The sequence below is a fragment of the Neofelis nebulosa genome, chromosome 10, assembly GCF_028018385.1.
Source record: "Neofelis nebulosa isolate mNeoNeb1 chromosome 10, mNeoNeb1.pri, whole genome shotgun sequence".
Classification (NCBI taxonomy): domain Eukaryota; kingdom Metazoa; phylum Chordata; class Mammalia; order Carnivora; family Felidae; genus Neofelis; species Neofelis nebulosa.
The window spans coordinates 72,825,768-72,840,018 of NC_080791.1; the positions used below are offsets into that span (position 1 = coordinate 72,825,768).

At 45.7% G+C, this 14,251-nt stretch overlaps 1 protein-coding gene across 9 annotated transcripts in view; it reads right to left on the reverse strand.

Annotated features, from left to right (window-relative positions):
• Positions 1-14,251, reverse strand: part of SOX6 (SRY-box transcription factor 6) — a 693,774-nt gene that overhangs the window by 601,883 nt on the left and 77,640 nt on the right. For 3 of the 9 annotated variants that reach the window (XM_058688346.1, XM_058688335.1, XM_058688342.1), the window contains exon 1: positions 5,832-6,011. The gene's annotated coding sequence lies outside the window, so the exon portion shown is untranslated. Of the gene's footprint in view, positions 1-5,831; positions 6,012-7,701; positions 7,915-9,228; positions 9,336-14,016; positions 14,197-14,251 lie in introns of those variants that run through there. The other 6 variants (XM_058688340.1, XM_058688339.1, XM_058688347.1 and 3 more) reach the window with 4 other exon arrangements.

Below are 14,251 nucleotides of genomic sequence, written 5' to 3' on the forward strand. Positions count from 1 at the left end.
GCCTGATCTGTATAAGCACAGTACCACTTCACTAGTCATTTCAACAGGTATTAAATATTTACTTTATACCAAGCCCTGAGCTTCGTGCTTTACATTCATTTATCTCATTTAATCTTCACAATAATCCTATGGTGTAGATATTATTACTCCCATTTTAGAGACGATGACATGGAGGGTTAGGGATTACACCATGGATATATTGGGGGCGGGGGGCGGGGGTGGATGGGGCAGTTGCCTTCTAAATAGAAGGTTCAATGCCCATGGAGATAGCTGGAGATTATTTCTGAGAAAATAATGATATTCCTGCCATTTGATATTCTTTCCCAAGAAAGAATGATGAATTATTCTCTCCTAGTTAGGAGCATTCTTCTCCAGCTCTACCAACGACCTGCTTAGCAACATGACAACTTCAGCTAAGTTTCCCCACCTACGAAATATAAAAATCTTCAACAGAAAGGAAAATCCTTAAAAAAAACAGACTTGTGACTTCAAAAATGCCCTTCAGGGTGCCTAGAACTTAGTAAGTGCTCAATCATGTTACCCAATAATCTATTTGTAACTTCATCTAAAGTATGAAAGGAAATATTTGCAATCCCTATGTTTCAGAATGAGTTCCATTTGAAACCTATGCTCCTTATTTTAAAAAGAAAATCTGTCACATTTTCTTTTTTTCATATATTGTGCCTGTGTAGTAGTAGAAAGTAAAGCATCTTTAATTTTCTTTGTCTAATTTTAAAGAACTACTTTTCAAAGAAGAGAAGAGATTGTGCTCAATGAAGTCAAAATCACAAACAGCACCAACGTCCCTTTTTGCATTTGAATGGATATATTAAAGATAGACAATTCAATTCATCTCTTTAAGATGACTAGAAACAACAAATTATTGAAGGTAGTAGGGATAATAGATCATGTAAAGGGTTATCTTGTGAGATTTTCGGAGAAGAAAGAGATCAAGGGAGAACTTGAAATGAGAGAATACAGAATGTTTGCATCGATGCTAATATGCATATCACAGAACGTACTTTGAATTTATCTTATATTTATTGTGCTTATTTATACATGTCATCATTGAAAAGCACCAAATCAATATACTTCAGTAATTTTGATTCAAAATAGTTTAAAACACAAAAACTCTTAAAGAATTTCACAATATCACATTAGGCTTCTTCAATACATGGTGCTTCAATCCAGAGAAATCTTTAAAAGCTTTATAAACCAGGGGAGCTTACTAAATAAAATATACCAGCGAATTCCTTCCTACATGTGCCAGAGTAGAATGTACATAGAGAAAGAGTAAATATGGAAATAGAAAATCTAGAAAATTACAGAGCAGCAAATTCAAGCTAGTTACCAAGGATGCAAAATTTTCTGAAATATATACAACATTGGACAACCAATTGTTAGATTTTTCTGATTTCACCATTCAATCCCCAAATAATTACCGGTTAAGATACTAGCCCAGTTCTTTACAAATAAAGCCAAACAACTCCCTGTAAATGCAAAAAGATAACTCCTAAATATGAAGATATTCTAAAAGATTGTTTTTCAGTTGAAGTAGTACAAAAGAAAATGCCACTACACATTTTTATGCCATTAAAAGGTAAAGAACATTTTGGAATTCTTTAAACATTTTAAAAAGGAATTTTTTTCAAATATTACATACTATGTAGGTTAGGGAGGTTTACTGAACATATCAGTATTATAAAGTAGAAATAACTGGACTTTTGATTTTTTAATGTATTAGTTTATAATAAATTACAGCATCTACAATTAGACTCAGAAAATAATTCACATCATTCCTAAAGATGAACGTTTTTTGAGTGAATAGTAAAATATGAGAGATACACAAGGGGTCTTAAAGGAGCAAGAAGAGATTCTGAATATAAACAAGGCATCATTCTGGTAAAAGGAAATACAAACAACTAGCATAAAAATAGTTGATGCACAAAAGCCATAATGAGAGGGTAGCTCAAAAAATAACTTCTACTTTGAATGGTTTGGATGAAATACAAATTATCTACAGAAAAGTGTGGACTGGCATAAATGTTTGTACAAAATTATAAGTGTATTTCAAGAAGTATGCAAGAGGCAACCGCCTGCATGATGCACAAGGTCCCGGCAATGCTCTGCTTAAGTGCTAGTGCACAGAGTCCAAACCACTGCATTTTAATTACCATGCAGCCTCAGATATATTGCCTTTGATATGGAAATGTTCTTGTTCTCTCATCTTCACATATGGTCTCATGCACAGAAATCTTTATCTGATTCATAAAAAATAAACTAGAATCCAATCTCAACACCTGACCTCAGTGCTTAGAAGTTTTTTACTAAGCATGGTGTCACTATAAAAAGAATGGCTAATATTGGTGTAAAGTTGGATATTTTGAGCAACGATATGAAGGATTTACAGTTACGAACTGAATCGATACTGCTTCTCTGAGGTTTTAGGATTTCATGTTCCCTTTTTTTGAGACTACCACAGATTTGAGGAAAAACAGACCAGTACCTTTTTTTGGAGGTGAGAGAATCTGTAGTAGATTTAAATGATATTCCATCTTACAGCCTCCACTCACATTCTTCAGCTGATTTATCCTAATTATGACAATGGATACTTAAAACTTAAAAAGCTCTATAAAAAACCATACACAAATTTAAAACTATTTACAGTTTGACTAAATGTCTAAATAAAACAATTACCTAAAAAGCTTTTACCCTCTTCCACAGAACAAGGAAAATAAAAACACTTCCTATAAATGAATAATGAATATATAAAGAGAAGATGATGAAAGTTTCTAACTCTTATCAAAACAATTAGTTCTCAGATGACAATTGAATAATATCAAGCAAAAAGGATATGCTATATGTTTAAAATGTGTTTCCATTTAATAAAAATTCCTTTTCATAGGCTCTACTAGAGTGCCAGTTTTTTTTTTTTCACTTGAGTATGTTGAGATTCAGAATATAATCTAATCAGTAGAAGATGTGAAGTTAGGATGAAGACATAGAATGCTCAATATATGATTTTCTTTTTAGGAAAAAAATAATAGGGGAGAGCCATATTCCTTAAACAAGAAACAATTCAAATGCAAAGCTGGTCTATTTCTTCCTCTAAAAGGCAATGAATATTTGTTTACTTATTACCAAATTTCTATATTAAAATCTGTTCTCACATATGCACATAACTTGATAATTCTGAAATAACCTACATTAATTTTTAAAGAACAGGAATATGACCCATCTAACTTCATGACAGCAGATAATATGTCCCATCTGTGAATCATCTTGCTGTATGTTATCTGTGTTTTATCATTTCTAGTACCTGTCTGTGCCTGATATGGTACTCTCAGACACATTAGCTGGATGGAATGTTTCACTTGACTTCAAAAACATCAATTGATATATATGCACCCCTAAACTATATTTAAGTAAATAGCTCTGAGATCAATCAAATTTTTGTTGTACTGTACTACTCTTTTATATAACGCAGTTTGTAAATAGTGAAAAAGTATACATGAATTGTCTCATAAGAGAATCCTTTCAAACTTAGATATATAATCTAACAAAACTGAAAAGTACAGAAAATATTGAAAGGGCTAAAGCCCTTTATTAAACCTCGTTAAAAGAAAATTCATTTATTCCAGTACCTATTATACTAATTGAAAGCAAATTATTTAAAACATCACCAATTTCTTCAATATAAGATGTGTAGCAATTTCATCAATGATCAACAGCCCAATAATTCCTAAAAGTCGAATAGAAACAGACATAAAATCTCAATAGTGGCCAGAAAATTTATCATATATGTATTTAAAGTAATATACTTTAAAGCCCTATAAAAGAAACATTTGCTAGGTATGCTAACAAAACATGTATGCTTTTCCCTTACTGAAAAAAAAATCTGCTGCTTTCTGCTACTAAAGAAAAAATGTCCAATAGACAGTATAATATTCCTACTGAATGTCATCTCTTCTAGGTATTCAGTTAATGAATGCATTACAGAATCAGTGTAAGGTATAGATACTGACACCGCTTTATTACTTAATATTTTTTACATTTTTCTTTCTTTATAGTATAATGTTGAGTGTTGTAGTTACACAATATACTATTATAAGAGTGTATATCATGTTCCGCAATAATAAACTCATAAATATTTTTGCTTTTTAAAAAATACGTGTACACCCAAAGAAAGTTCCTTGCCATTACTTCTAAAACAAAAACTAAGAACAACAATAAGCAGGATAAACAATAAATTTAAAAAACCATCTAGTTTTGCCTCTATAAATAAAGGAATGTGGTGGGAGAGCAGAGGAGAAAGGAGGTGTTGGTAGTACATGAGAAAAGCAACAGGGAATGTCAGTTTGCCTTAGGAATTAATGATCTATCACTTGTCTGGACCCTGGTTACTTACTGCCTTTGGTCTTAAACTACATCTAATATGTGTGGTACATGCTTGCTTGTTTTCAGAGTTTGAAGGATTTTTTTTTTCAGCTGTTTTCTGTTGTTCTTGCTCTTATTCTTGATGTTGTTTTGGAATAGGGAATAATCCCTCTTCATTTATAAGGTTTTCAAAAACGTAGAAGAAAAAAATCTACATGTCATTTGGCCTACTACCCATGTGCTCACAAATGTGTATTCAGGAAGATACTCTCAAAAGTGTATAGATAACTCATTTATGATCTGGTGGAGTTCTTTAAAATTCAGTCATAAGTTTTCCCCTACTAAAAGAAAATGAAATGTTTCACTGGTTCAATAAAAAGCATATGCAACTAAATACACTGTGTCCCCCACCTCCTGCCAGACAGGTGCACTCTTGCTGCCATAAGAAAACCTAACAGTATCCCACTAAACTTGTGGAAGGTTTAGGATGTTTGCCCACTTGTTTTGAAAATAAAGAGAATCTTCTAGTAGGTAGCAGGCATAACTGAGTGGCCTAGAAACAAGGGGAGGAGGGAGACTGGTGAAAGTGCCTAATGCTGAGTGTTGAATTCCACCTTACTGCACAGGGTAAAAGCGGGAAGGTCATGTTCATGGCTATAGAAATCTGGTCTCCACCAGAGTGCAGGCTAAAGCTGACCTGAGGCTGGGCTCTGGGAAGGTAGGTGGTAAGTTCAAGCACCACTCTGGGTACAGAGAAAACAAGGTACTGCTCCTAAGAACCCCAGGCTGAACAAGAGTGATACTGCACATGTTTCCAGGCTTGCCCCACAGTGAACACTAGCAGCCTCAAGCGGCTAGGCCTGAAGGGGGAAAACTGAAGCTGCAAATCAGGGCACATAAACTCTCAGACCTCCAGGGTGGTGGGTGGGAGGGAGCACACAGCCAGGGGAACAGTCCAAACTAGAAGCCTGGAGCCCCTACCCAAGCCAGGATACAATGTCAAGCCGGGGCTGGTCCTCCTGGATTAGTGCAGATAGAGGGGCACGAGCAGACCTCCCCTTTGGGCGGGGTGTGGAAAAGACTATACTGCTAGATCTGACTCCACATCCCCTTTCCTCATTCGTCTGTAGCCTGCTGCTGGTGTCCCATCTACCCCTCCAACCAGTAGTTCCTCCTCAGCCGAAAAAAGAGAGGAAACAGGAAGAGATGGGGGAGAAAGAGAGAGAAATCAAAGACAAGACTACTCTGTCATAGTCTTCCCTGGAGCCAGGGCCTCCCAGGGCTGTCCGGGTCTGTTCAGCCTTCCCTCGGGAATCCTGTACGTAGCCCGGAACAGATTTGAGTGGATCAAGTCCGCCAAGCCCGTGCCTATGGGCCTCGGGGATGAGGTGCTGAGTGGGCAAGCTAATTATACATGTGGCATTTGGGCAGCCGACCGTCCAGTGACACCTTACCTTATGAGGAAACGTCAACCCCAGCAACTGTTCAAAACAAAATGCCATCGCGGGATCAGCTTCGCCGGCTCTTGGCCGGTTCAGGATTGCTGTTCCCACAGCCTCTCGCACTTAGTGCAAGAATGTGGCCTGGGGAGGCCAGCTGTGGGCGGGCGGACCGGCCAGAGTGGGGGGGACAGGCGGGGCGGTCCTTGCCAGGTGTCGGTCCTGTCCCCCCTCGCCATGGACCGACTTGCAGACCCGACCACTTGACCTTTTTATTCACCAAACCCACCTCCTAGAAATAGACTGGGCGGGGCTGTATCTGTTCTCCTCTGGACCGGGGGGGGGGGGGGGGGGGGGAAACCTGGGCATGTGACTATAAAGGGCAGAAACAGGAGACCCTGGGGAGGCGGGGGAGAAGGGCACTCTCGCCTCACGACTCCACTGGGCTGTTGTCTGGGCCACCCCGCCAGGGCCAAAAGCCCGGCCGCAGGAGTGCGCGCCGGGGTCAAGCGCCCGGGACAGGGACGTCACCCAAGCGCCCCATTGACAGTGCAGCGGGAGGTCCGGAGCCCAGCCCAGTTTGCCGCAGCGACGGCTTCGGGGCATCTGGAGACCGAAACTTCAAGCATGGCCCTCAAAGGAGGTCACACACAGAGAAGAAGCCGGGGACAGCCCATCTCGCTAACAGCCCAGCCCCGCCAGCACAGTCGAAGACTTATTTTTAGTGCCCAAATAGGGGCAGCATTCAATATCTGGCAATTCATACCAACAAACCTTTTCAAACTTGCACAGCCTAAGAGAGCTTAAATAAAACTCAAAACATGCCGGCAACAACCACCTTTTATCTGCTCGGAACACACCAATTCTTTTTATCTGAAAGCTCCGCGGAGCGCCCGGGAAACGGAGCTAATCTAGCCTCCGCAGCCGCGGGCCGCTCCTCCTGGAGCCGGAACACAAGCCCAGCAGCCTTTGCACAAGCCCCTTCCCTTCTCTGACGGGCCCTTTAAGGGAGAAGCAAGAAAGCAGCTCCCCCGGGAGCGACCAGGCTCGGTCTGGACCCCGGGCGGGTGGCAGCACCGCCCCTGGGCCTGGGCCGAGCCCCAGAGCGGCGGATCTCGGCCGGTCGGCGGAGAGGACAGCGGGCGGCAGGGGCCCGGGCAGGGAGCCGAGGAGGACGGAGGGCGCCGGCGGGGTTCAGGGACGCTGGGTGGGAGAGCGCGGGGCGGGGAAGGTACGCGCCGGCGACCGTGCGCCTGGCCCGCGGACTCCCAGGCCGAGCCCGCGCGGGGCAAAGCTGGGCGGCCGCTCACACACGCCCCCGCCAGCCCCGCACTTCTGCCCTAGAGTCCGGAGCAAAGAGGACCACAGATTAGCACTTGGGTTTCAGACTGTCTTGGAGTTCGGTTTGTTTATTCCTAAAAAGATCATAAAAAGTCACGTCCAAAAATGGGGGAGGGGGAGGAAGGGCGAGAGCCGAGAGAAGTGGAGGCGACTCGCGCAGGGTCCCGAGAAAGTTACGGCGGAGCGGCGGTGGGGTGAGGGTGGGAGAAGAGGGCGGCCGGGTTTTCTAGCGACCCGGGTTTTCTTTATGAACTCCTCGCGCTAAACTTCACCCCGTAAGAGAGCGCTGCGGAGATCCTCGACTCTCGCCCGCCCTCGGCCAGCGTCAAACCCACAAATAGTCAAAGTTTCCAAACCAAAATGGGGGTGGGGAGGGGGGAGCGTTAAGAAACACAGAAACCCAGCGGGTCCTCCCGACCTCCCGCACCCCGACCGAGCCTGGCTAACACTGAAGCGCTCCGGAAAACTGCGGCGTCGCAGTCAGTCACACGGCGAATCAACACAACACTTTTCAAGAAAACAAAATATTCGCTGGGAAACTTACTTTGCATTTAGTCTCTATTCTTTGGGGGGATGCGGTTTAAGTCGGTTCGTAAAGGAAAGCTCGTTTTGTCCAGGTTGGATATTGTCTACTTATGGATCAGCCCTTGGGTGAGGGTTTATTTTAATTTATGGCTTATGCATTCTTTTAAGGTCGATTTACATGACCTCCGGCTACAACTAAGACAGCCGAGGAGGGCACTCCAGTCGTCAGTCGGCCAAACCCACAATTAAAACAGCCCTCCCCCTAGTCTTGGTGTGACCAGGACTCTCTCGGGGTAGGCTGGTCGCCTGTCTTTCTGTTTTCTCTCTCTCTCTTCTTTCTTCACTTCTCTTTTTTCCCTCTTTCTTTCATTATGTCTTTCTTTTTTTAATATCACGAAATAAGATATGATATCAGTTTAAAACTTTCGGTATAACTTTCTCTAAACCCAAGCCTGCAGCGATAACCAGAACTACAGCGCTCACAAAGCCCTCAGGATGCTGCCCTCTTGTGGGCACAGAGGGCATTACCACCCAGCGATCCCCTCTGAACCCTCACAGAGCACACAGGCATTTGCTTACACACGCACAGAGAGAGAGAGAGAGAGAGAGTAAAGAGAGAGAGAGAGAGAGAGAGAGAGAGAGAGAGAGAGAGAGAGAGAGAGAGAGAACTACACACGCAGGCACACAAGCTTCCTCTATCACACAGTTGCGCAAACTTCAATGAAATACCTACCTCAAACTTCACGGAGACTTACAAATTCATTCTCTAAGCCACCTGACTTCTTTTTCATATCATTCCCAGTTACACAGATTAGAATATCTATACGGGGAGGCGGAGGAGAAGGAATAAGGTGGGCCGAAAGGGCGGACAGATTTCCGGACGAATACTTAGGATGGCGATAACAGCTTTCTGTTGTCAAAGGTTGCGTTGTCTGTCTCTCTCCCTTGCCCTTTTTGCCTTAGTGTCCTACGCACAGTTATCTACAGCTACAACATGTGTTTTCTCGGAGTGGATTTTGGGGGTGGGGGGGGTGGCAAGAAAACCAGAAGCCCGCCACGCAGATCTGTCACCGCCTCCGGAACAAGGCACAACTCTCCGAGAGGGGGACGCATCCTGGGGATCCGCGCGTCCACCAGCGAGCGACAGTCGCTCGGGCCCCTTTCTCAGCCTCCACTCCCCCCCTCTGCGTCGGCCCCGCGGAGCGCCCTCCTCCCGCTCCTCCTCCCCTCTCCCCTCCCCAGCCAAGTACGGAAACCCGCCCGGGCTGGGCAGCCGCCGCTCCGGCAACCCGCACCCTCACAGGGCTCCACGCGCTCAGCTCTCGTTCCTCCGCCTGCCTTACCCCAGCCCCTCAGTCCCGGCTCAGGGAAACTAACCCCGGAGCGGCCCGGAAGGGCAGAAGCGGAAGGCACCGGGGGCCGGCGGCCCGGCCCGGGGTGCCTGCCCCCTGCCCCCTCCGGCTCCCCAACAGGTAGCTCACAAACGGGCCGCGCGCTCTCGCTCTGTCTCCCTCGCTCTCTAGTTAGCTCGCTCCGTCCCGGTTACCTGGGCGGGCTCCAGGATGGTACCGCACGGGAGGGCTCCTTGTGCGCTGCGCCGCGGGAGTAAATGGCATTAAAGAAAAAGGGAAAGATACAAATAAAAAAAAAAAAATTAAGGAAGGGGACTCGATGCTAGGTCAATTAGCACAGCCCCGGGACCAAGGGAGCAGAACCCCCCAGCGCCGCGGCCGGCGCAGCCCGTTAACTCAAGTCTGCGGGGGTGTCCCGCCCCGGGCGGGGGGAGCGTTGACCGGCAGAAGTTTGCCGCCGGGGTGCCAGGAGGTGCGCGCAGAGCGGGGTGACTAGGGGCTTCCCCCTTGAAACAAGTGAAGGCGATGGTTAGTGCTGTCAATCTTGGCAATCAGTGTGAGCGGCCATGTCGTAAGTATTCAAAGCATTTCCCGTCGTGCAACATCAGAAAGTGAGTGGCCAGGGCATTGATCTGAGCGAGGGAGAGGAGGCAGGGCTCCCCTCCCAGACAACACAGGCAAGATGAGACAAGAGGCGAGGGAGGCAGCGAGCCAGGCAGGGAGGCTGGGAGGGAGGGGGAGGGCCGGAGGAAGAAGAAGGAGGGGAGAGCGAGAGGCAAAGGCAAGAGAGAACCGGAGAGAGAGGGCAGAGATCGGCGAGAGCAGAGGTTGGAATTGGAGAAGGCGCCTGGGAAGCAACTACTGGGAGAGAATTGGAAGGGAACAATGAAGCGAGTCGGGGTCAGAGGGGAAATGGGGACAAGTATTGGGTGGGAAAGAGACAGGCTGAGGAAGGCGTAAAGGACCTAAGGAGCACTATTAGGGCTGGGGCTGCTGGGAGGAGGAGTCAAGAGGAAGGCGAGCTGCAGTGGGGCAAAGGTAGACAACTGCAGAGGAAGAAAGGAGCAAACTGAACAGGAGGAAGGAAAGTGGGAGAGGGAAATGGAGGGCTGGTAATTTGTGTTTTGAAAAAGTTATGTGACAGTGGAGGAATGGGCTGAATATTAACAAGTACTGAGATGTAGAAGTGGACCACAAAAGCGAGTCACAGGAGATACAGAGAAGAGGAAGGACAGGGGCTGAAACAGACCAGGAAGAGGGAAAGATGGGTGAATATTAGGATGAATACTAAGAAGAATGAAAGAAAATGAAAAAGAGAAGTGGTCAAGAGAGTTTTAAAAAAGAGATGCAGGAACCAGAAATAAGGAAAACACACCATTTAGAAGGACCTCAATCAATGGGGGAAGAGAAATTTATTTCAAGAGGAGGAGGAGGAATTGAAAGAAAACAAGAAAAGGCAAGTGGCATAGGGAGATCCTTAATATCTGTAGGTGGAAATGTTCCGCAGGCTATGTGGATTATGAGTTTATGGATTAAAATGATCAGAAAAAACATGTACAAACTACCAAAAAAAACCTATACCTTTACAACAATAAATAAAATAATTCCACACTTATTATATGGGTATGTTTGTGTTACGTGGAATTGGATGGGTGATATATGTGTATTACCTCAACTTTGTAGAGGAAAAGATTTGAAGATACAATTTCAAGAGGGGTAGCTTGGAAGTTGTAGAAGAAGAAAAGAGTGTCTGTCACCCTGGACAGCATGTAGAAATGCACAAGTCAGATGTAGGAAATTATATTAATAAAAGTCCCCCCCCCAAAAAAAAAACCACATAAAGATTCTCTTTGATGCATGTATAGGATAGATAAGATTTGCAAGGGCACAGAATGGCCTAAAGGAGCAGAGACTTGGAACTTTATCTTAGTACACACAAGCTGAGCGACCGAGAGGGGAGGGAATACTCCTGGTGCCAGGTAGTAGAGATGCAGTGTAAAACAGATGAGAAAACTGGCTCTGACAACAGCAGACACAGAGCTAACTAGAGTCAGTGTGTACCACATGAGGTTGGCCTGCCTTAACCTAGGCCTCAAAAATAGACTAGATTTCAGAAACTGAGGTCAGTGGAGAGTCAAAATTACATCAAGGTTAAAAGCTTAAAGAGAGGTTCTGATGTACCTGCAGCATAACTACTGCAGAGATTTGTGGAGGAAAAGTCTTTACTATGCAGAAACTGATAGGACATGGCCGTGTCGAGACATTTCATAAACAGGGACTTTGTGAAAGAAGATGTGAACCAGGAGAGATGGGTCAGGAATTATGACTAAGAAATTCAGAAAATTCATGGCAATCTAAAGTTGCCAAGACTTTGGACAAGACTTCCCACAGATTAAGTGATAAAAGTGATAAAGGGGAGAAAGCCTTGTCTTTATCACCTTTACTGTAAAGAAAATGGAGAGAGTGAGCAAGCACAAAGGACAGAACAAGCTGAGATGTCAGTCATATATGGGCTTCTTAAAGTGTATTTTACATTTGGTTTCATAGGAATTCCAGACAAGAGAGGAAAAAGAAACAAGGGTGGGGATGAACATCTTGGATTAGTGGGGCAGAAGGAATAGCCAGATGCTTCTACCCCAATAGGAAATAGGATGCTTGAGGATTGGGAGCTTGGGGACTGTAAGTTTAAAATGACTTGATGACTGTAGGCTGAGAAGACAGCTAGTCCCCCAACAAGAAATCTTGTGTCCCCACCACCCACAACAACTTTCAGCACTGGAAAGGCTGCCCCCTGGGGCCAGAGCCTAGAGGCCCTCAAAGAGAACGCCTGGTATGCCTGGTACCTGGAAGGCCAGTTCCTTCCACCCCAGGCTTCCAGAACTACCAGGTGTGCCCCTTGACCTCCAAGGCCCAAGGGACAAACCCAGACCAGCGTTCCTAGCCTAGACTTGGGCCAAATCTTTTCTGGGGCTTGTTTTTAGTTGGGGGTTTGTAAATGTGAGTAGCCAGGCCCGCGCTGGGTTCCAGAGCCTCGTGCTCTTCAGCCGCCTGTCCCAGAACTCAACCATAGGGCAAAAGAAAAAAAAAAAAAAAATCTCTCCAAAGCTTGAAGAGGTCAAAATCGAACGACCTGTCCTAAATGCCTGCAGAGTTTGGGCAGAGAGCTAAGGGGGTAGTTTCAGTCCCAAAGCCTGAATCCTCACGGAAGAGTCACCGGGAGAGGTGAAACATCTGGGACGGAACCGCTGGGCTGCCACTGGGTTCCTCGGAATTGCTGCGACAAGTCTGGCTTTTCAAGCACCAGCGCATCCATCTCTTTGAATCACACGGCATTAGGGATCTGGGGGGTAAGGGGGACCCCACCAACCAGATGCAGGCCGCTGGCAGGAGACAAAAAGAGGGGAAAGGCGACATTATCAAGATCTCTGGAGTCCAAGGCCCTAATACTGGGCCGCGGTGGACCTTCCGGTTTGGAGCGGCAGGAACTCTCTTTAGATTTTATCTAATAAACTGATACCAAAACAGATTGATAAGGCAGAACCCCGGAGCTGGTCACAACACTGATCCCTAAAGTTAAGAAACTAAAGTTTGGGGTCTCGATACTGCACTTCAGGCTGTACAGGGGATGACACGTGGCCCTGGAGGCGGGGGTGCACCCTAAGGGTTCTCTTTCAAGCCTAGGGCACGACTGTACAGCGCAAGGGACGAAGCGGAGAGCGCTGCAGCGGACTGAAGTGCCGGGCTCTCCACCTGGTCCGCACTGGCCTGAGGGCTCCGAGAAGTCCCACAGGCAGCGGAGGACACCCAGGCACCTTACCGCCAGATCCAGGCGCACTCAAGCTCACTTGCCCTGGGGGTCCGAGTGCCGCGCGGCGCGAGAACCCTGGGCGCTGAGATGGGAGAACCAGGAAGGGAAGGAGGGGCGAACGCGTGGGGGCTAACTTACCTGTCGCAGCTGTCGCTGCCTCCGTGCTGTCCCGGTGTCCCTGCGCACAGCAACCAGCAAAGGCAACTCGGCTTTGCTAAGTTTGGCCTCGCACCTCCAGAGAAGAGGCGCGAACCCGCAAAGGAAAGGCGCGCGCAGTTCCTGGAGAAAGGTCCGCCTGAACTTGGGAAGGGCAACGCAATGAATTCTGCCAAAGAAGTTAATATTTAAAGCACCCACGCAAAAATCATAACGACTGTTAAAACCTCGAATTCTCCCTGTGAAGTCTCCTTACACCGGCCGGGCGAACGATTCAGATCTACATCTTAAGGTCGCTAACTTCTTTCAGGAAGGGCTTTATAGCTACTGTATAAATAGGACAAATATAAATGTCTTTACTTCCAAAACACGGGGAATGAGAACTTTTACTGAAACGAAGAATAAGTGAAAGAGTATAAAAAGCCAAAAGGAAGAAGTTGAAAACTTTAATTACAGCACGGAGAAAAGTTTTCGCAATTGTTTTCCTTAAACAGGGATAACAAACATACCAGCACTTCAGTAGCCCACCGCACTTCATTTAAGTTTGGTGTAACCAAATAACCCAAACTCCCAAATAACAGTGCCCTTGGGACTCTACCTCAAAGAGGTCAGAACTCGTGTTTCAACAACAAAAAGCCAAAAACAAACTGTGAATAATGCTCTGTGTTCTTTAAGACGTCATTTTGCAAAAGGACAAGGCATTGTCCCTGGACTTTAAATGGCTAGACAATAACATTAAATTTCATTTGAATCTGCGCGTCATCCTGTTGGGAAGACCACAGCGGTGGCGACAGTAGCAGCAGCACCGCCACAAAGGAGGTGGGAAAAGTGGTAAAAATGCATGAACTTTTTTCAAAGAAAAATAAAGATAAATCAAAAATAAGTTTTACAGACATGTTCTTCCTGGCTTAGGAAAGTTAATTTCTAAATGTGCTTCTGCTGTCTAAGGTGCAAAGCCGAGCGAGGGGAGTGCGTGGCTGGAATCTGCATGCTGATAAGAGAAGGCTGATGTACTTACAGTGACAGAGGGCAGGCTGCGGGAGAAAAGCTGTTTGTGTTAGCCTGCGAGTTACCCAGGGCTGCAGTGAGAGCAGAAGGGAGGAGTGGGAGTGCCAGTCTGCGTACACCTTCACCGCGTCTCATTACATCTGCCAGCCTCTCTCTCCCTCTCTCTTTCATTTCCACATTCCCTTTGTTCCTGAAAAAAAAAATCTACACGTCACATCAGAGTCCCCAGATGCAGTCTACACCAA